The sequence below is a fragment of the Mustela nivalis genome, assembly GCF_964662115.1.
Source record: "Mustela nivalis genome assembly, chromosome: X".
NCBI lineage: Eukaryota > Metazoa > Chordata > Mammalia > Carnivora > Mustelidae > Mustela > Mustela nivalis.
This window is the reverse complement of record NC_139040.1, coordinates 61,961,326-61,984,414: the sequence shown is the minus strand read 5'-3', so window position 1 is coordinate 61,984,414 and position 23,089 is coordinate 61,961,326. Positions and strand designations below refer to the sequence as shown.

Here is a 23,089-nt window from a genome sequence, read left to right as displayed (position 1 = left end):
CTATTTTCAACATTTTGAGGAAACTCCATGCTGTTTTCCAGAGTAGTTGCACCAGCTTGCATGTGTTTGCACTACACCAACAGTGTAGGAGGGTTCCCCTTTCTCCGCATCCTTGCCAGCATCTGTCATTTCCTGAATGGTGTGAGGTGATATCTCATTGTGGTTTTGATTTGTATTTCCCTGATACTGAGTGATATGGAGCATTTTTTCATGTGTCTGTTGGCCATCTGGATGTCTTCTTTGCAGAAATGTCTGTTCATGTCCTCTGCACATTTCTTGATTGGATCTTTTGTTCTTTGGGTGTTGAGTTTGCTAAGTTCTTTAGAGATTTTGGACACTGGTCCTTTTATCTGATATGTCATTTGCAAATATCTTCTCCCGTTCTGTCAGTTGTCTTTTGGTTTTGTTAATTGTTTCCTTTGCTGTGCAAAAGCTTTTGATCTTGATAAAATCCCAATAGTTCATTTTTGCCCTTGCTTCCTTTGCCTTTGGTGATGTTCTCAGGAAGATGTCGCTGCGGCTGAGGTCGAAGAGGTTGCTGCCTAGGGTGTTCTCCTCAAGGATTTGATGGACTCCTTTCTCACATCGAGGTCCTTCATCCATTTTGAGTCTATTTTTGTGTGTGGTATAAGGAAATGGTCCAATTTCATTTTTCTGCATGTGGCTATCCAATTTTCCCAGCACCATTTATTGAGAGGCTGTCTTTTTTCCATTGGACATATTTTTCCTGCTTTGTCGAAGATTAGTTGACTGTAGAGTTGAGGGTCTATTTCTGGGCTCTCTATTCTGTTCCATTGATCTATGTGTCTGTTTTTGTGCCAGTACCATGCTGTCTTGATGATGACAGCTTTGTAATAGAGCTTGAAGTCCGGAATAGTGATGCCACCAACGTTGGCTTTCTTTTTCAACATCCCTTTGGCTATTCGAGGTCTTTTCTGGTTCCATATAAATTTTAGAATTATTTGTTCCATTTCTTTGAAAAAGATGGGTGGTACTTTGATAGGAATTGCATTAAATGTGTAGATTGCTTTAGGTAGCATAGACATTTTCACAATATTTATTCTTCCAATCCAGGAGCATGGAACATTTTTCCATTTCTTTGTGTCTTCCTCAATTTCTTTCATGAGTACTTTATAGTTTTCTGAGTATAGATTCTGTGCCTCTTTGGTTAGGTTCATTCCTAGGTATCTTATGGTTTGGGGTGCAATTGTAAATGGGATTGACTCCTTAATTTCCCTTTCTTCTGCCTTGTTGTTGGTGTAGAGAAATGCAACTGATTTCTGTGCATTGATTTTATATCCTGACACTTTACTGAATTCCTGTATAAGTTCTAGCAGTTTTGGAATGGAGTCTTTTGGGTTTTCCACATATAGTATCATATCATCTGCAAAGAATGATAGTTTGACTTCTTTGCCAATTTGGATGCCTTTAATTTCCTTTTGTTGTCTGATTGCTGAGGCTAGGACTTCTAGTACTATGTTGAATAGCAGTGGTGATAATGGACATCCCTGCCGTGTTCCTGACCTTAGCGGAAAAGCTTTCAGTTTTCCTCCCTTGAGAATGATATTTGCCATGGGTTTTTTATAGATGACTTTGATGATATTGAGGTATGTGCCCTCAATCCCTACACTTTGAGGAGTTTTGACCAGGAAGGGATGCTGTACTTTGTCAAATGCTTTTTCAGCATCTATTGAGAGTATCATATTGAGAGTATCATATGGTTCTTGTTCTTTCTTTTATTGATGTGCTGTATCACATTGACTGATTTGCGGATGTTGAACCAACCTTGCAGCCCTGGAATAAACCCACTTGGTCGTGGTGAATAATCCTCTTAATGTAGTGTTGAATCCTATTGGCTAGTATTTTGGTGAGAATTTTCGCATCTGTGTTCATCAAGGATATTGGTCTATAGCTCTCTTTTTTGATTGGATCCTTATCTGGTTTGGGGATCAAAGGGATGCTGGCCTCATAAAATGAGTTTGGAAGTTTTCCTTCCATTTCTATTTTTTGGAACAGTTTCAGGAGAATAGGAATTAGTTCTTTAAATGTTTGGTAGAATTTCCCCGGGAAGCCATCTGGCCCTGGGCTTTTGTTTGTTTGGAGATTTTTAATGACTCTTTCAATTTCCTTACTGGTTACAGGTCTGTTCAGGCTTTCTATTTCTTCCTCGTTCAGTTGTGGTAATTTATATGTTTTTAGGAATGCATCCATTTCTTCCAGATTGACAAATTTGTTGGCGTAGAGTTGCTTATAGTATGTTCTTATAATTGTTTGTATTTCTTTGGTGTTAGTTGTGATCTCTCCTCTTTCATTCATGATTTTATTTATTTGGGTCCTTTCTCTTTTCTTCTTGATAAGTCTGGCTAGGGGTTTATCAATTTTATTAATTCTTTCAAAAAACCAGCTCCTACTTTCGTTGATTTGTTCTATTTTTTTTTGTTTCTATTTCATTGATTTCTGCTCTGCTCTTTATGATTTCTCTTCTCCTGCTGCGTTTATGGTTTCTTTCTTGTTCTTTCTCCAGCTCCTTTAGGTGTAGGGTTAGGTTGTGTACCTGAGACCTTTCTTGTTTCTTGAAAAAGGAATGTACCGCTATATATTTTCCTCTCAAGACTGCCTTTGTTGTGTCCCACAGATTTTGAACAATTGTGTTTTCATTATCATTTGTTTCCATGATTTTTTTCAATTCTTCTTTAATTTCCTGGTTGACCCATTCATTCTTTAGAAGGATGCTGTTTAGTCTCCATGCATTTGGGTTCTTTCCAAATTTCCTCTTGTGGTTGAGTTCTAGCTTCAGAGCATTGTGGTCTGAAAATATGCAAGGAATGATCCCAATCTTGTGATACCATTTGAGTCCTGATTTAGGACCAAGGATGTGATATATTCTGGACAATGTTCCATGTGCACTAGAGAAGAATGTGTATTCTGTTGCTTTGGGATGAAATGTTCTGAATATATCTGTGATATCCATCTGCTCCATTGTGTCATTTAAGGCCTTCTTTTCCTTGTTGATATTTTGCTTGGATGATCTATTTCAGTGAGGGGAGTGTTAAATTCCCCTAGTTATTGTATTATTTTTGATGTGTTTCTTGATTTTGTTAGTAATTGGTTTATATAGTTGGCTGCTCCCACGTTGGGGGCATAGACATTTAAAATTGTTAGATCTTCTTGTTGGACAGACCCTTTGAGTATGAATAGTGTCCTTCCTCATCTCTTATTATAGTCTTCGGCTTTAAATCTAATTGATCTGATATGAGGATTGCCACTCCTGCTTTCTTCTGATGTCCATTAGCATGGTAAATTCTTTTCCACCCCCTCACTTTAAATCTGGAGGTGTCTTCGGGCTTAAAATGAGTTCTTGTAGCAACATATAGATGGGTTTTGCTTTTTTATCCATTCTGATACCCTGTGTCTTTTGACAGGGGCATTTAGGCCATTAACATTCAGGGTAACTATTGAGAGATATGAATTTAGTGCCATTGTATTTCCTGTAAGGTGACTATTCCTTTATATTGTCTCTGTTCCTTTCTAGTCTACCACTTGTAGGCACTCCCTTTGCTTAGAGGACCCCTTTCAATACTTCCTGCAGAGCTGGTTTGGTGTTTGAAAATTCCTTCAGTTTTTGTTTGTCCTGGAAGATTTTAATCTCTCTATTTTCAATGATAGCCTAGGTGGATATAGTATTCTTGGCTGCGTGTTTTTCTCGTTTTGTGCTCTGAATAAATCTGCCAGCTCTTTCTGGCCTGCCAGGTCTCTGTGGATAAGTCTCCTGCCGGTCTAATATTTTTACCATTGTGTGTTACAGACTTTTTTCTTGGGCTTCTTTCAGGATTTTCTCTTTGTCACTAAGGCTATAAATTTTACTATTAGGTGACGGAGTTTGGGCCTATTCTTATTGTTTTTGAGGGGTGTTCTCTGAACCTCCTGAATTTTGATGCTTGTTCCCTTTGCCATATTGGGGAAATTCTCCCCAATAATTCTCTCCAGTATACCTTCTGCTCCCCTCTCTTTTTCTTTTTCTTCTGGAATCCCAATTATTCTAATGTTGTTTCGTCTTATGGTGTCACTTATCTCTCACATTCTCCCCTCGTGGTCCAGTAGCTGTTTGACCCTCTTTTGCTCAGCTTCTTTATTCTCTGTCATTTTGTCTTCTATATTGTTAATTCTTTCTTCTGCCTCATTTATCCTAGCAGTGAGAGCCTCCTTTTTTGATTGCACCTCATTAGTAGCTTTTTTTATTTCAACTTGGTTAGATTTTAGTTCTTTTATTTCTCCAGAAAGGGCTTTTATATCTCCCAAGAGGGTTTCTCTAATATCTTCCATGCCTTTTTCGAGCCCGGCTACAACCTTGAGAATTGTCATTCTGAACTCTAGGTCTGACATATTACCAACGTCTGTATTGATAGGTCCCTAGCCTTCGGTACTGCCTCTTGTTCTTTTTTTTGTGGTGAATTTTTCTGCCTTTTCATTTTGTCCAGATAAGAGTATATGAAGGAGCAAGTAAAATACTAAAAGGGTGGCAACAACCCCAGAAAAATGTGTTTTAACCAAATCAGAAGAGATCCCAAATTGTGAGGGGTGAGAAAGTGGATAAAAAGAAGTTCAGAAAGAAAGAAAGAAAACAGTAAAAAAAAGAAAAAAGAATTAAAAATAGAAAACGAATAAAGAAATTATAGAAAAGAAAATATATATATATTAGATAAACTAGTTAAAAAACATTAAAAAGAAAAGGGTAAAAGTTAAAAAAAATTTAGCATAAGAAGAGAAAAAAATGAAAAAAAATTAAATTAACTGCAAGACTAAAGAATCACAGGGAGAAAGCCATGAGTTCCGTGCTTTGCTTTCTCCTCCTCTGGAATTTTGCTGCTCTCCTTGGTATTGAAACTGCACTCTTTGGTAGGTGAACTTGGTCTTGGCTGGATTTCTTGTTGATCTTCTAGGGGAAGGGGCCTGTTGCAGTGATTCTCAAGTGTCTTTGCCCCAGGCAGATTTGCACTGCCCTTACCAGGGGCCGTGCTGAGTAATCCACTCTGGTTTGCTTTCAGGAGCTTTTGTTCCCTGAGCGCTTTCCGTAGAGTTCTGGAGGACAGGAATACAAATGGTGGCCTCCTGGTCTCCGGCCCGGAGGAGCCGAGAGCCCGGGGCCCCACTCCTCAGTGTGCCCTCAGAGAATATCACCCAGTAACTCCCTTCTTCCTGATCCCTGGCCTTGCACTGAGCTCACCGAGCCTGAGACCTGTTCAAGGTATCTCCGAGCTGGGAGCTCACTGTCAGTTCTTTCTCTGTAGCCGGCTTGCCCGTTCCAATATCCGCAAGCTCTGTGACACTCAGACACCCCCAATCCTTCTGTGACCCTGTGGGACCTGAGGCCACGCTGACCTTGCTTGGGCTTCACCCTGGTTTAGCCTCTGAAGCGATGTGCCTCAGGGGAATAGACTTTTAAAAGTCCTGATTTTGTGCTCCCTTGCTCCGCAGCTTGCCGGAAGCGAACCCCTCCCCCTGGGGTCTATCTTCCTGTCACTTTGGATTCACTTCTCTGCCAGTCCTACCTTTCAGAAAGTGGTTGTTTTTCTGTTTCTAGAATTGCTCTTCTTCTCTTCTATCTGCAGATGGATTTGCAAGTGTTTGCAATCTTTAGATAAGCTATCTAGCTGATCTCCTGCTAGCTGAAGAGTCTCAGCCTGCTACTTCTGCGCCATCTTAACTCCTCCCCAGATGTTAAATTTTATTAGATAATTTTTATATCAATTGAGATGATCATTTTTTAAAATTTTACTAATGTGTTATATCACATCTATTGCTTTGGTGTATGTTGAATCCTATCCACATTCCAGAGATAAATTCCACTTCATTATGGTCTATGATCCTTTTAATGTGTTGTTGAAGTCATTTTGCTAGTATACAGTTAAGAATTTTTGCATCTATACTCATGAGATACATACTTTTCATTTAGTATCCTCATCTGGCTTTGATACTAGATAATGCTGGACTCATATAATGAGTTTGAAAGTATTCCTTCTTTTCAATTTTTAGAAGAGTTTTAGAAGGATTGTCATTAATTCCTCTTTACATGCTGTGTAGGATTCACTAGTGAAACCATCTGGTCCTGGGCTTTTCTATTTTGGCAGATTATTGATTAAAAGATTCTATCTTCTTGTTACTGTTCTGTTTAGATTTTCTATTTCCACATGAATCTGTCTTGGTAGTTTTATGTATCTAGGAATTTATTCACATCTTCTAGGTTGTCCAGTTTGTTGGTGTATAATCATTTATAGTCTTTTATGAATATTGTATTTCAGTGGTTCAATTGTAATGTCTTCTCTTTTATTTCTGATTACATTTATTTTAGTCTCTCTTCTTCCTTATCTATTCTAACTAAAGTGTTATGAATTTTATTTCTTTACAAAATGCCCTTTCTTTAGTTTTGCCTATTTTTACCTCTATTTCATTATTTTAACTTCATCTTTGTTACTTCCTTTTGCTAACTTTGGATTTAGTTTCTTCTTTATTTTTTAGTTTCTTGAGGTGTTATGTGAGGTTATTCATGATTTCTTTTCTCAATGTAGGAGTTTATTGCTATAAACTTTCTTCCTAGAAATGCAGTTTCTACTAGAAATGCAATGGTACTCCATATGTTGTGGTATGTTGTTTTCATTTTTAGTTGTTTCAATAATTTTTTTACTTTCATTTTTATTCAATTTTTGAATTGGTTGCTTAAGACTCTTAATTCCTACCCATTTCTGAATTTTCCCACTTTTATCCTGCACTGTTTTTTTAGTTTCATAACATGTGGTCTTAAGAGATACTTGGTAAATTCAAACTTCTTACATTTTCTAAGGCTTGTTTTATAACCTAACTTATGCTCTATCCTTTAGAATATTCCATGTATGGCTGAGAAGAAGGTGTATTTTATTACTGTTAGGTGGAATGTTCTCTATATGTCTGTTTGATCCATTTCATCCAAGGTAGACTTCAAAATCACCATTTCTTCATTGTTTTTCTTTCTGGATGATCTGTTTATTTTTGAAAGTGGAGTATTGAAGCTTTCTACTATTAGATTGTTTTCTACTTCTTCCTTCATATCTGTTACTATTAGATTAATACATTTAGGTGCTCTAATGTTGTATGCTTATATATTTACAGTTGTTATAGTCTTTTGATGAACTGATGCCTATATGTTTATATGACCATCTTTGCCTCTTGTTACAGTTTTTGACTAAAAATCTATATTGTGATATATAAGTATATGTATCTTTTATTTTCCAGTTGCTAGCAATATGTTTTTCCTCTCTTAAATGTGTCCTTATAGCCTATGTGTGTCCTCAGAGCTGAAGTAAATTTGTTTTTTTATTAATTAATATTTTAAATTTTTTATTTTTATTTATTGTTTTTTATTTAAGATCAAATAATTAACACATGATACATTATTAGTTTCATAGGTAGAGTTTAGTGATTCATCAGTTGGCTATAATACCCAGGGCTCATTACATCAAGTGGTCTCCTTAATGCCCATCACCCAGTTACCAAATGCACCAACCCACCTCCCCTCTAGCAACCCTTAGTTTGTTTCCTATGGTTAAGAGTCTTTTAAGGTTTGCTTTTCTCTCTGTTTTTATCTTATTTTTTTCCCTTCCCTTTTCCTAAGTTCAACTGTTTTGTTTCTTAAATTCTACATATGAGTGAAATCATAGTATTTGTCTTTCTCTGACTTATTTTTTTAGCATAATACTGTCTAGTTCCATTCATGTCATTACAAATGGTAAGATTTCTTTCTTTCTGATGTCTGAGTAATATTCCATTGCATATATCTACCATATCTTCTTTATTTATTCATCTGTCAATGAACATCTGGGCTCTTTCCATATTTTGGCCATTCTGGGCATTGCTACTATAAACATTGGGGTGCATGTGCCCCTTTGAATCACTATGCTTTTATCCTTTGGTTAAATACATAGTAGTATAAATATAGTTTAAATGTCTATGCTACCCAAAGCAATTTACACATTCGATGCAATCCTCATGAAGTGAGTTTCTTTTAGCCAGCATATAGATGAGTCTTTTTTTTTTTAATCCACTCAACCAGTCAATGCCTTTTTATTGGAGATTTTAATCCATTTTTTAAAAGATTTTATTTATTTCTTTGGCACAGAGAGCGAGTGCAAGCAGGGAGAGTGACAGGTAGAGGGAGGGAGAAGCAGGCTCCCTGCTGAGCAGAAAGCCCAACATGGGGCTTGATCCCAGAACCCTGGGACCATGACCTGAGCCGAAGGCAGGCACTTAACCAAATGAACCACCTAGGCACCCCTGTAGATTTTAATCCATTTATATTTAAGGTAATCATTGATAAAAGCACGAATGATATCATAATTTTCCTCTTTTATTTGTAGTTCTCTTTTTCTTTCCTTCCACTTTCACTGCCTTTCTTTGTTCATTGATGATTTTCTATTTTAGTATGCTTTGATTTTGTATATATAATGTACATTCTTGCTTCATTTATTATGAAGCCTACATAAAATATCTTATAGATGTAATGGTCTATTTTAAGCTGATGATCACTAAACGGTGATTGTTTACAAAACTATCTTTTTGTCCTCCACCATATTTTTGATGACATAATTTACTTCTTTTGGTATTGTGTATCCATTAAGATGTTATTGTAGCTATAGTTATTTTTAATATTTTTGTTTTTAAATCTTATAGTAGAGATACATGATTAATATACCATCCTATTATAGTATTAGCGTATTCTGAATTTAACTATATACTTACTTTACCAATGTGTTTTATATTTTTAAATGTTTTCATGTCAGTAGTTATTATCCTTTCACTTTAGCTTGAAGAACTCTTTTCAGCATTTCTTGTAAGGCAGGGCTAGTGGTGTTGAACTTCCTTAGTTTGTGTTTATTTGGGAAAGTTTTGAAAGATAAATTTGCTAGGCAAATTATTCTTAGTTGTCAGTTTTATCTCTCAACATTGTTTCTTTTTTTTCCCCCAGCACTGTTTCTGTCTTAAAGGAGTTCCCTTACATGTGAGAATTTCTCTCACTGCTTTTAATTTTTTCTCTGTCTTTGATTTTGAACTTTTTAAAAAAAGATTTCATTTATTTATTTGACAGAGAGACACAAGTAGAGAGTGAGAGAGGGAGAAGCAGGCTTTCTGCTGAGTAGGGAGCCCAATACGGGACTCAATCCCAGGACCCTGGGGATCATGACCTGGGCCAAAGACGATGCTTAATGACTGAGCCACCCAGGTACCCCTGATTTTATATTGTTTTATTTGAATGTGTCTTGGAATAGATCTTTTGGGATTGAAATTTTCACTGACCTCTTTGCTTTCTGAACTTGAATATCCAAACCTTACCCAGGATGATTTCATATGTTGCATATTCTAGTTCACTAATTCTTTTCATTGATTAAGTTTGTTGTTGAAGTTCCCTATAAATTCTTCAGTTCTTTGTATTCTTCATCTCTTGAATTTCTGTTTATTTTTGTAATGGTTCCTATTTCTTTGTTGAAATTATCCTTTGTTCATGCATTATTTTGAGGATTTCATTTAGTTTTCTATTAGTGTCTTTTTATAGTTTTATTGTGTTTCTCTAAGATTATTTATAATTCTATTTAAACTGTTTATAGATGTCCATTTCTTTAAGGTCTGTCATTGATGTTTTATTAGTTTCCTTTTGTTATGTTTCATTGATTGTTCATGATCTTTGTGGCTTTGTGTTGGTGTCTGTACATTTGAGAATGTAGGCACTTCATCTAGTCTTTATAGACTGTCTATAGACTGTCTTTGGCAGGCAAAACTCTTCAACATTCAGTTTCTCCAGATATTCTAAGTGGGCTTCCTGATGATGTCCATAGGTGGCCTAGCTACTTGTGTTTTTGAGCTTACAAGTCTGGTCTGGGTCAGCAGATAGTTAAACTTGAAGTTTGGGAAGATGGGAATGAGTCTGGCATCTGGGTCTGTGGGGTAGGCCTGGACTGTAGGTTCTGTGCAGCAAGCTTGGATCTTGAGTATATTATGATGGGCTTGGGCTCTATGTCAGTGTGAGTGATACTTGATCCTGGGTTCACAGAATCAGTTACATGCTGGGGAACATCAGTTACATGGAGTGGGCCCAGCATTTGAGTCTGCAGGGTGCAATACTGGAATGGGTTTACTGGGGCTTATTGTGAGCCTGGGCCACAGGATACACCCTAGGTCATGGTGGTTGTCTGGTACTTGGATATAGCAGAAGCCTGAGATTTCAGGAGCTTATTGAAATCCTGGGCCACAGGAGCTGCTTGGAGCTTCAGGAAGCAGCAGGCACTGGGGTAGACCAGAGACCACCAGGGTTTATTAAATCTCACCAGGAACCTGGTACCATGAAAACTTACTGGAGCTGTGGGAGCTACCTGGTGCCTGGTTGGTCTGGGAGCTTGAGTTTGTGGGGGCGATCTGGGACCCTGGGTTCAAGGAAACTGCCTGGAGCTGTGGAAGATGCCTGTGGTCACTGAAGCCAGCAGGTGCTGAAGAGATCTAGTGTCCTTAGGTTCCTATGCTTGCTAGGAGCCTATTGCCATGGAAACTGCCTGAGGTTACTGGAGCTGGAAGGCTTCATGGAAGATATGGGCCAGGATTTTTAGGATCACACTGGGTGCCTTAGTGTCAAATATGCTGCCTGGGGTTGCAAGAGTTGACTAAGGCTTCAGAAGTCAAAAGACACTGGGATGAGCTGGAAGCCTGATTTTGTGGGCACACTCAGGGAACCACCTGAGGCTTCAGGAGTTGGCCTGGTACTATACCGTCTGTGCTGAATTTGGGCACTCACTTCACTTTCCTTCCTGCGTGAGGTAGGTGTCTCTCTGCACTGGCCTGCTAAGGCTCTTGGTGGAGGGGTGATGGGAATAGTATGAGTCTATAATTCCTACTTTCCACAATGCGTCTTTTCTTATCTCTGTGCTTCATTCAGCTGTTGTAACCCTTCACTTTGAATCTTTGGTCCTTGTGAAGGTATTATGAATGTTTGTTCAAATTGATGTTGCTAGGAGGAGACAAATGTTAGAAATCCCTGTTACCACTTTGCTGACAGTACTTCTTGTATTCATTTCCAATTTCATTTCATCATAGTCAGAAAATATACTTTGTGTAACATCAATCCTTTTAAAGTTTTCAAGGGTTTTATGGCTTAATATATGTTCTGTCTTGAAGAATGTTCCATGTTTATTTGATAAGAATATATATTCTGCTTTTATTGGATGGAATACTCTATTACTGTTATTTGATTTAGTTCATTTATAGTGTTCAAATCTTGAATGCTGTGCTTGATATTCTGCCATGTTGTTTTACCCATTATTGAAAATAAGCTATTGAAGTCTCAAACTGTGATTGCTGAATTGTCCATTTCTCTCTTTTTTGACTTCTATCCATTTTCATCTCATGTATTTCAGAGCTGTATTCTTAGGTATTTGTATGCTTTTAATTGCCATGTCTCCCTGATTGAATTGCTTTTTAATTGTTATATAATATCAATCTATTTGTATCTTTAAATCTAATGTGTGTCTCTGTAGATAACATATGTTTGTGTACAGTTTTTATTTTAATCCACTCTACCAATCTTTGCTTTGTTATTGGAGTGTTTGATCCATTTGTATTCAGTGTTATTAAATATAATGTAATTATGTATCTTCTATTTTTCTATTTGTTTTCTTAATCTCTTTTGATATCTAGCCATCCACTTATTTTTTAAAAATTTTTACTGTGTGGGGCACCTGGGTGGCTCAGTGGGTTAAAGCCTCTGCCTTCGGCTCAGGTCATGATCCCAGGGTCCTGGGATCGAGCCCCGCATCCAGCTCTTTGCTCAGCGAGAAGCCTGCTTCCTCCTCTCTCTCTGCCTGTCTCTCTGCCTACTTGAGATCTCTCTCTGTTAAATAAATGGAAAAATCTTTAAAAAAATTTACTGTGTTATCTTAGTCACCATAGAATATATCATTAGTTTTTGATGTAGTGTTCCAAGATTCATTGTTTACATATAACACCCAGTATTGCATAGTCATCCATTTCTATATTCATCTGTGTTACATGAACAGTTTATTGTATACAATTTCAATTCCTTTGTTGTTTATTTTACTTCCATTTTAGATTTATTTTCTTAGCAATTTCCTTGTGGATTTCAACTAACAATTTACCTTAAAACAATTTAGTTTCTTTAATTTAATGTATGAATGAAATCATATGGTATTTGTCAAACAAAACAGTTGTACATTGGGAAGGGAAGGAAAATTAAAATATGATAAAAACAGAGAGAGAGGTAAACCATAAGAAACTCTTCAACTATAAGAGACAAACTGAGAGTGGCTGGAGGGGAATTGGGTGGGGGGATGGGATAATTGGTTGATGGGCATTAAGGAGGGCCTTGATGTAATGAGCACTGGTTATTATATGCACTGATGAATCACATTTTTTTAAAAAAAATATTAGCACAGATTAATATAAATTTGATTTCAATAGTGTATAAAAACCTTGCTTCAATAAAGTTCCATTCTATGCTTTTGTACTATCATTGCCCTACATAGTATATCTTTATACATTATAAACCTACCAACACAATTTTATAATTATTAGTAATAGATGTTTTATTTATTCTTTATTTTTTAAAAGATTTATTTATTTATTTTAGAGATGGAGAAGGTGCAAAGGGAGAGGGAGAGAGTCTCAGATGGACTCTGTGCTGAGTGCAGAGCTGGATGGGCACTCGATCTCACAATCCTGAGTTCAGGACCTGAGCCAAAACCAAGCATCAGTTTCTTTTTTTTTTTTTAAAGATTTTATTTATTTATTTGACAGACAGAGATCACAAGTAGGCAGAGAGGCAGGTAGAGAGAGAGGAAGGGAAGCAGGCTCCCTGCTGAACAGAGAGCTTGACGCGGGGCTCGATCCCAGGACCCCAGGATCATGACCTAGGCTAAAGGCAGAGGCTTAACCCACTGAGCCACCGAGGTGCCCCAGTAATAGATGTTTTATGCAATTTTCTTTTAAATCAATCATACTGTAGAATACAAGTCCTTTAAAAAATACATCTTTATGTTTTCCTTTGTATTTATTTATTTAGTTACCTGTAATGGTGATCTTTGCATCTTCTTAAGTGTTCCAGTAACTGAATATATATATATATATATGATTTTTATAGATATATTAATTTTTAGGTTAATATTTCTTTATTCTTGTTTTAAAGTTTTTCAAAAGTTAGTGGAGCCAATAAAGCATATAAATTGTGTGCTGGCAGACATTAAGACCTATTTTTCCTTACCAAAGAAAATGGCACAGGTTTCATTAAAATTTGACAACTGAGAGGAAAGGGTACTGAAATTAAGCATCAGTGCACCAACTACACAAAAACAATAAAAAATTTTAAAAAAAATATTATTCAACTTGGAAGTGAGAATAGAACCAAGGCATAAAGGGGAGGTCAATTAGGGGTTCCCCAATCTCAAAATTCTTTAGGACAAGGAGTTTTGGCCATTTGTGAGCAATGGTTTACACCACCAAATCCAATTCCAGAATCAAATTTACAGCAACAAAAACAAAAACAAAAAAAAAAACAATGATAATTCCAAATTCATTTCTAGGCACATTCCAAAGGCAAGCTTGAAAGTATTCACAATTCACAGGCTTGTCTGTTTCAGGCAAAATTACAAATTTTTGTAATTCTTCCTCCTATTATGTTCAAAAGAAAAAAAAAGTGATCCGCTTTTGAAAATATTTAGAAATACCTCATTTTCATTCCTGTTTTTAGTATGGGATGGACTTTTAAAAAATTTTTTATTTTTTTTATAAACATATATTTTTATCCCCAAGGGTACAGGTCTGTGAACACCAGGTTTACACACTTCACAGCACTCACCAAAGCACATACCCTCCCCAATGTCCATAATCCCACCCCCTTCTCCCAAACCCCCTCCCCCCAGCAACCCTCAGTTTGTTTTGTGATATTAAGAGTCACTTATGGTTTGTCTCCCTCCCAATGCCATCTTGTTTCATTTATTCTTCTCCTACCCACTTAAGCCCCCATGTTGCATCACCACTTCCTCATATCAGGGAGATCATATGATAGTTGTCTTTCTCTGCTTGACTAATTTCGCTAAGCATGACACACTCAAGTTCCATCCATGTTGTCGCAAATGGCAAGATTTCATTTTTTTGATGGCTGCATAGTATTCCATTGTGTATATATACCACATCTTCTTGATCCATTCATCTGTTGATGTACATCTAGGTTCTTTCCATAGTTTGGCTATTGTGGACATTGCTGCTATAAACATTCGGGTGCATGTGCCCCTTTGGATCACTACGTTTGTATCTTTAGGGTAAATACCCAATAGTGCAATTGCTGGGTCATAGGGCAGTTCTATTTTCAACATTTTGAGGAACCTCCATGCTGTTTTCCAGAGTGGCTGCACCAGCTTGCATTCCCACCAACAGTGTAGGAGGGTTCCCCTTTCTCCGCATCCTCGCCAGCATCTGTCAACTCCTGACTTGTTGATTTTAGCCATTGTGACTGGTGTGAGGTGATATCTCATTGTGGTTTTGATTTGTATTTCCCTGATGCCGAGTGATATGGACCACTTTTTCATGTGTCTGTTGGCCATCTGGATGTCTTCTTTGCAGAAATATCTGTTCATGTCTTCTGCCCATTTCTTGATTGGATTATTTGTTCTTTGGGTGATGAGTTTGCTAAGTTCTTTATAGATTCTGGAAACTAGTCCTTTATCTGATATGTCGTTTGCAAATATCTTCTCCCATTCTGTCAGTTGTCTTTTGATTTTGTTAACTGTTTCCTTTGCTGTGCAAAAGCTTTTGATCTTGATGAAATCCCAATAGTTCATTTTTGCCCTTGCTTGCCTTGCCTTTTGTGTTGTTCCTAGGAAGATGTTGCTGTGGCAGATGTCGAAGAGGTTGCTGCCTGTGTTCTCCTCAAGGATTTTGATGGATTCCTTTCGCACATTGAGGTCCTTCATCCATTTTGAGTCTATTTTTGTGTGTGGTGTAAGGAAATGGTCCAATTTCATTTTTATGCATGTGGCTGTCCAATTTTCCCATCACCATTTATTGAAGAGGCTGTCTTTTCCATTGGACATTCTTTCCTGCTTTGTTGAAGATTAGTTGACCATAGAGTTGAGGGTCTATTTCTGGGCTCTCTATTCTGTTCCATTGATCTATGTGTCTGTTTTTGTGCCAGTACCATGCTGTCTTGATGATGACAGCATTGTATTAGAGCTTGAAGTCCAGAATTGTGATGCCACCAACGTTGGCTTTCTTTTTTAATATCCCTTTGGGTATTCTAGGTCTTTTCTAGTTCCATATAAATTTTAGAATTATTTGTTCCATTTCTTTGAAAAAGATGGATGGTACTTTGATAGGAATTGCATTAAATGTGTAGATTGCTTTAGGTAGCATAGACATTTTCACAATATTTATTCTTCCAATCCAGGAGCATGGAACATTTTTCCATTTCTTTGTGTCTTCCTCAATTTCTTTCATGAGTACTTTATAGTTTTCTGAGTATAGATTCTGTGCCTCTTTGGTTAGGTTTATTCCTAGGTATCTTATGGTTTTGGATGCAATTGTAAATGGGATTTACTCCTTAATATCTCTTTCTTCTGTCTTGCTGTTGGTGTAGAGAAAAGCAACTGATTTCTGTGCATTGATTTTATATCCTGACACTTTACTGAATTCCTGTATAAGTTCTAGGAGTTTTGGAGTGGAGTCTTTTGGGTTTTCCACATATAGTATCATATCGTCTGCAAAGAGTGATACTTTGACTGCTTCTTTGCCGATTTGGATGCCTTTAATTTCCTTTTGTTGTCTGATTGCTGAGGCTAGGACCTCTAGTACTATGTTGAATAGCAGTGGTGATAATGGACATCCCTGCCGTGTTCCTGACCTTAGCGGAAAAGCTTTCAGTTTTTCTCCATTGAGAATGATATTTGCGGTGGGTTTTTCATAGATGGCTTTGGTGATATTGAGGTATGTGCCCTCTATCCCTACACTTTGAAGAGTTTTGATCAGGAAGGGATGCTGTACTTTGTCAAATGCTTTTTCAGCATCTATTGAGAGTATCATATGGTTCTTGTTCTTTCTTTTATTGATGTGTTGTATCACATTGTCTGATTTGCGGATGTTGAACCAACCTTGCAGCCCTAGAATAAATCCCACTTGGTCGTGGTGAATAATCTTTTTAATGTACTGTTGAATCCTATTGGCTAGTATTTTGTTGAGTATTTTCGCATCTGTGTTCATCAAGGATATTGGTCTATAGCTCTCTTTTTTGGTGGGATTCTTGTCTGGTTTTGGGATCAAGGTGATGCTGGCCTCATAAGATGAATGTGGAAGTTTTCCTTCCATTTCTATTTTTTGGAACAGTTTCAGGAGAATAGGAATTAGTTCTTCTATAAATGTTTGATAGAATTCCCCCGGGAAGCCGTCTGGCCCTGGGCTTTTTTGTTTGTTTAGAGATTTTTAATGACTGTTTCAATCTCCTTACTGGTTATGGGTCTGTTCAGGCTGTCTATTTCTTCCTGGTTCAGTTGTGGTAGTTTATATGTTTCTAGGAATGCATCTATTTCTTCCAGATTGTCAAATTTATTGCCGTAGAGTTGCTCATAGTATGTTCTTATAATAGTTTGTATTTCTTTGGTGTTAGTTGTGATCTCTCCTCTTTCGTTCATGATTTTACTTATTTGGTTCCTTTCTCTTTTCTTTTTGATAAGTCGGGGCAGGGGTTTATCAATTTTATTAATTCTTTCAAAGAACCAGCTCCTACTTTCGTTGATTTGTTCTATTGTTTTTTTGGCTTCTATTTCATTGATTTCTGCTCTGATCTTTATGATTTCTCTTCTCCTGCTGGGCTTAGGGTTTCTTTCTTGTTCTGTCTCCAACTCCTGTAGGTGTAGGGTTAGGTTGTGTACCTGAGACCTTTCTTATTTCTTGAGAAAGGCTTATAGGGCTATATATTTTCCTCTCATGACTGCCTTTGTTGTGTCCAACAGGTTTTGAACTGTTGTATTTTCATTATCATTTGTTTCTATGATTTTTTTCAATTCTTCTTTAATTTCCCGGTTGACCCATTCATTCTTTAGAAGGATGCTGTTTAGTCTCCATGTACTTGGGTTCTTTTCAAACTTCCTTTTGTGGTTGAATTCTAGCTTTAGAGCATTGTGGTCTGAAAATATGCAGGGAATGATCCCAATCTTTTGATACCGGTTGAGTCCTGATTTAGGACCGAGTATGTGATCTATTCTGGAGAATGTTCCATGGGCACTAGAGAAGAATGTGTATTCTGTTGCTTTGGGATGAAATGTTCTGAATATATCTGTGATGTCCATCTGGTCCAGTGTGTTGTTTAAGGCCTTTATTTCCTTGCTGATCTTTTGCTTGGATGACCTGTCCATTTCAGTGAGGGGAGTGTTAAAGTCCCCTACTATTATTGTATTGTTGTTGATGTGTTTCTTTGATTTTGTTATTAATTGGTTTATATAGTTGGCTGCTCCCACGTTGGGGGCATAGATATTTAAAATTGTTAAATCTTTTTGTTGGACAGACCCTTTGAGTATGATATAGTGTCCTTCCTCATCTCTTATTATAGTCTTTGGCTTAAAATCTAATTGATCTGATATAAGGATTGCCACTCCTTCTTTCTTCTGATGTCCGTTAGCATGGTAAATTCTTTTCCACCCCCTCACTTTAAATCTGGAGGTGTCTTCGGGCTTAAAATGAGTTTCTTGGAGGCAACATATAGATGGGTTTTGCTTTTTTATCCATTCTGATACCCTGTGTCTTTTGACAGGGACATTTAGCCCATTAACATTCAGGGTAACTATTGAGAGATATGAATTTAGTGCCATTGTATTGCCTGTAAGGTGACTGTTACTGTATATGGTCTCTGTTCCTTTATGATCTACCACTTGTAGGCTCTCTCTTTGCTTAGAGGACCCCTTTCAATATTTCCTGTAGAGCTGGTTTGGTGTTTGCAAATTCTTTCAGTTTTTGTTTGTCCTGGAAGCTTTTAATCTCTCCTTTTATTTTCAATGATAGCCTAGGTGGATATAGTATTCTTGGCTGCATGTTTTTCTCGTTTAGTGCTCTGAAAATATCATGCCAGCTCTTTCTGGCCTGCCAGGTCTCTGTGGATAAGTCAGCTGCCAATCTAATATTTTTACCATTGTATGTTACAGACTTCTTTTCCCGGGCTGCTTTCAGGATTTTCTCTTTGTCACTGAGACTTTAAATTTTACTATTAGGTCACGGGGTGTGGGCCTATTCTTATTGATTTTGAGGGGCGTTCTCTGAACCTCCTGAATTTTGATGCTCGTTCCCTTTGCCATATTGGGGAAATTTTCCCCAATAATTCTCTCAAGTATACCTTCTGCTCCCCTCTCTCTTTCTTCTTCTTCTGGAATCCCAATTATTCTAATGTTGTTTCGTCTTATGGTGTCACTTATCTCTCGAATTCTCCCCTCGTGGTCCAGTAGCTGTTTGTCCCTCTTTTGCTCAGCTTCTTTATTCTCTGTCATTTGGTCTTCTATATCACGAATTCTTTCTTCTGCCTCATTTATCCTAGCAGTGAGAGCCTCCATTTTTGATTGCACCTCATTAATAGATTTTTTGATTTCAACTTGGTTAGATTTTAGTTCTTTTATTTCTCCAGAAAGGGCTTTTATATCTCCCAAGAGGGTTTCTCTAATATCTTCCATGCCTTTTTCGAGCCCGGCTACAATCTTGAGAATTGTCATTCTGAACTCTAGATCTGACATATTACCAATGTCTGTATTGATTAGGTCCCTAGCCTTTGGTACTGCCTCTTTTTCTTTTTTTTGTGTTGAATTTTTCCGTCTTGTCATTTTGTCCAGATAAGAGTATATGAAGGAGCAAGTAAAATACTAAAAGGGTGGCAACAACCCCAGGAAAGTATGCTTTAACCAAATTAGAAGAGATCCAAAATCGTGAGGGGTGAGAAAGGGGATAAAAAGAGGTTCAAAAAGGAAGAAAGGAAAAAAAAGAAAAAAAATGAAAAAAATGAAAAAAGAAAACAGAAAAAAAAGAAAAGAAAAGAATTTAAAAAAGGAAGACACCTAAGAAAAATATAAAAAAGAAAAAATATATATATTAGATAAACTAGTAAAAAATCGTTTAAAAAAAGGTAACAGTTAAAAAAATAAAAAAAAAATTTTACCCGAAAGTGAGAAAAAAAAAAACAAAAAATGAAAAAAAAAATTAAATTAACTGCAAGACTAAAAAAAATCACAGGGAAAAAGCCATGAGTTCCGTGCTTGGCTTTCTCCTCCTCTGGAATTCTGCTGCTCTCCTTGGTATTGAAACCGCACTCCTTGGTAGGTGAATTTGGTCTTGGCTGGATTTCTTGTTGATCTTCTGGGGGAGGGTCCTGTTGTAGTGATTCTCAATTGTCTTGCCCCAGGCGGAATTACACCGCCCTTACCCGGGGCCGGGGTGAGTAATCCGCTAGGGTTTGCTTTCAGGAGCTTTTGTTCCCTGAGCGCTTTCCGTAGAGTTCTGTAGAGTTCTGGAAGACGGGAATACAAATGGCGGCCTCCTGGTCTCCGGCCCAGAGGAGCTGAGAGCCCAGGTCCCCACTCCTCAGTGCTCCCTCAGAGAACAGCGCCCAGTTACTCCCGTCTGCCTGACCTCCGGCCACGCTCTGAGCTCACTGAGCCTGCGACCGGTTCAAGGTAACACCGAGCTGTGAGCTTACTGTCGGCTCTGTCTCTGTAGCCGGCTTTCCTGTTCCAATACCCGCAAGCTCTGCGACACTCAGACACCCCCGATCCTTCTGTGACCCTGCGGGACCTGAGGCCACGCTGACTCTGCGTGGGCTTCACCCCGGTTTAGCCTCTGGAGCGATGTCCCTCAGTGGAACAGACTTTTAAAAGTCCTGATTTTGTGCGCCGTTGCTCCGCCCCTTGCTGCAAGCCGGCCCCTCCCCTGGGGTCTATCTTTCCGTCGTTTTGGATTCACTTCTCCGCCGGTCCTACCTTTCAGATAGTGGTTGTTTTTCTGTTTCCAGAATTGCTGTTCTTCTTCTCTTCGATCTGCGGATGGATTTTCAGGTGTTTGCAATCTTTAGATATGCTATCTAGCTGATCTCCCGCTAGCTGAAGTAGTCTCAGCCTGCTATTCTCTGCTATCTTGACTCCTCCCCCTGGGATTGAGTTTTTAAAATAAGGGCTATATCTATAGTAATTACAGAAATTCAGCACAGTGTAGAAATACATTTCTAATATTCCATTCACCTTCCACCCAGTCAATGGATGTTATGGTTAACTTAGCAAAGTTTCTTCACAGAAAGATATTACTAAATGGCTAATGTAATTGCAAACTTTAACAAAGTCCTGTGAATAGCTTCTAGAAAAATTCTTATACTGATTTGCAATGCTCTTTTAAGGTTAAAAATATATTGGCTAATTGAACATAATAAAAAAAAATAGGAGCTAACACTGAACTGCAAGTTTGCAAGGAAACATTTTCACTGTCCTACTTGATATGTAATATAGTAATATGATAGAATAAATTACAGTACCTGGCCAGCTGATATCAGTTCTTCATCTAAAACAGATTATCATTCAGTTCAAGATATTAAAAACGAAGATGAACCATGCTTTAAAACATAGTAGTTATAAGAAGATTTTATGTACTCAAAAGAGGAATGACCTCAGAACCTTTATTTAGGACTACCTAACATTTAAAGAACCTCCATGTGATTCTGTATTTTCCAGAATGAGATTCCAAACTGCACTCATTAGGAGAGGGACTGAAGAGTCAGGTTTTTCTATTTAGGTTGTGATCACATAATTAGCAGATAAAAGACCTTTATCTTCCACCACTCTAATGAAAACTGCCAAAAGTAGGGCATTCATGAAAAATTCAGAACAGTACACTGAAAACTAGAATACTTATCCTCCCTCGCCATCCATCAGCAGTATCACCATCTGCTAATACTAAACCAAAAGGAACCCCATTCTCAAAGTTCATGACATCTCCACTTTAGGTCACTCTTGAATGTAGTCTACATATTTATATTTGCCACGAAGAATAGTATCCTGTTTAGGGAGTAGTACTTGTCTTAAAACTGAGTATTTTAAGCCTACTGGGTTAATCTGGAGGGGGCAGTTAAGTAATATTGCTACTTTTAGAACATTATCACACACAAAGTGAATCCAATTAAGTTCTATGTACTTATTAACTACATTGCGTGTCCATTGTAGCACCTTTTTACAACACATAATCACCAGAATAGAAATTGCTTGGAAAACTAACAGAGCATAGCCCAATCATTAGAAGTTGCCCACTGTGACTGTTTAGAAACCAGGTGCATGGTAGAGTACTGCTGCAAAAAAAAATGGAAGCCTGTAGATTTGACAGGAAGCCAGATCATGGGTTTTAAAAAAATTTTAGGAAACTGGCAATACTGCTGAAGCAAAAATAATCAACACAGCAGGAAATGGATCAAAAAAGCATTCAATAATCAGGTAAACATCTGATATCCATTCCTTTCCCTTTGAGAATAAATATAGTTAAGGTCACTTTTAGCCTTGGAACAGATATACGTTCGCCTGTGATGATCTTGCTAATGACTACATGATATCTGATGTCCTCTGCTAGGATTTTAGTTTTAAAAAAGCCATAGTTATAAGAGGCATCTGCTGTAAATACCCAGAAATTCCTTTTATGGCAACCACTATAGATTTCACTTGTCTTAAACAGTTTATAAGGGAAGATGGCTCATGTTTCCATTGCAATAATAGTATATGTTGGAGATCAAGTGGCTTTCAAGCAGCATGGTGGGTTTAAAAATGTCTGGAGTTTAGATGATTCTGTTGTGTTTATGGGTTGGCAAGACTGTAATCATATGGTCACACTGCGCTAAGTACACCTTCTGGTTCACGCATTGTCCAAGTGGAGTGCCATTTCTTCTGATGTGAAAGTGTTCAATATGACACCATGGAGTCCATTTATCCTTCAACCAGCATTCCATCCATTGCTTATATGTATAAGGGAGCTTGGGGTACTCAAATGTATGCTTATACTGGCCATTGTACCACTAAGACCATGCAGAGCTCTGTTCTCCCAGAAGGGTTGAGAACTAGTCTCTACAGATGAGCTGATTTCCATTGAAGTGGCTCAGTTAGGGAACACTATAGTATTTCTTGGGAAAGGTCTAGAGTTTTGTGGTGGAAGAACTTTTCCACACAGGAAGTTGATAAAATCTTCTCTAAGAATAGCTCTTCTGCATTCTTTAACCCAAACCAACCCATACTTATTGCCTTGGTGATAGCCAATTTGAATTCCAATATGAGGTCAAGAGAAATAGAGTCTTCTGACATTTGTTTTATATGTTTTATCCAGGAATTTTAGAATAATGGGATGGAGTAGATTTAGTCCATCTCATCTAGAAATGGAAGTTTTCAGGACAAACTTTTAAGTAGGCTCGCCTGTTATTATTTGGGTGGAAGGTGGATAGGGATGCTGACTGCTAATTTCTAACAATATTAATTTTATCTTGCACCTAGTATTCTATCATTTCCTTAATTTATTTACTAAACAAATGTGTTTTGAATATCTAATGCTTGAAAGGAACTTTTCTATCTCTCTTGATGTACACTTGATCAAGAAAAATTCAATGTATGTGTCCAAGTATAATATCCAGTGCATGATCCAGTTGATAAAGGAAGCACAGGATCTTATAAAGGCACAGAGAGGTACCTAAGCCAGACTTGGGGAGAAATCTGGGAAGGCTTTCCAGAAGATAATTCCAAATTAGGAGCTGAAAGAAAATTAATCACATGAAAAGTGGGAAAAGAATATTGCAAGAGCATAAATTATTTACTCAAGTTCATCAGTATATCAGAACACATCACACATTCATGGAAATGTGAGTACTTCAGCATGGTTGGAGAATTGTGGTGAAGTGTAGAGTTATAGAAATGAGGTTGGAAATATAGGACAGAAGGACTTAATATACTATAGTAAGGGAGTTTTGTTTTCTTTTTATTTTTAGGTACAGGTGAATCCTTGGAAGAATTAGGCAACAGAATAG

General features: G+C 37.5%; 2 long non-coding RNA genes across 2 annotated transcripts in view; one reads left to right on the top strand and one right to left on the bottom strand.

The window, feature by feature from the left end:
• Positions 1-23,089, bottom strand: part of LOC309855593 — an 816,759-nt gene that overhangs the window by 692,582 nt on the left and 101,088 nt on the right. The window lies entirely within an intron of this gene.
• Positions 9,116-23,089, top strand: part of LOC309855594 — a 35,495-nt gene continuing 21,521 nt past the window's right edge. Inside the window, exon 1 of the long non-coding RNA XR_014306878.1 lies at positions 9,116-9,250. This is a non-coding gene — a long non-coding RNA (uncharacterized lncRNA). The remainder of the gene's footprint in view (positions 9,251-23,089) is intronic.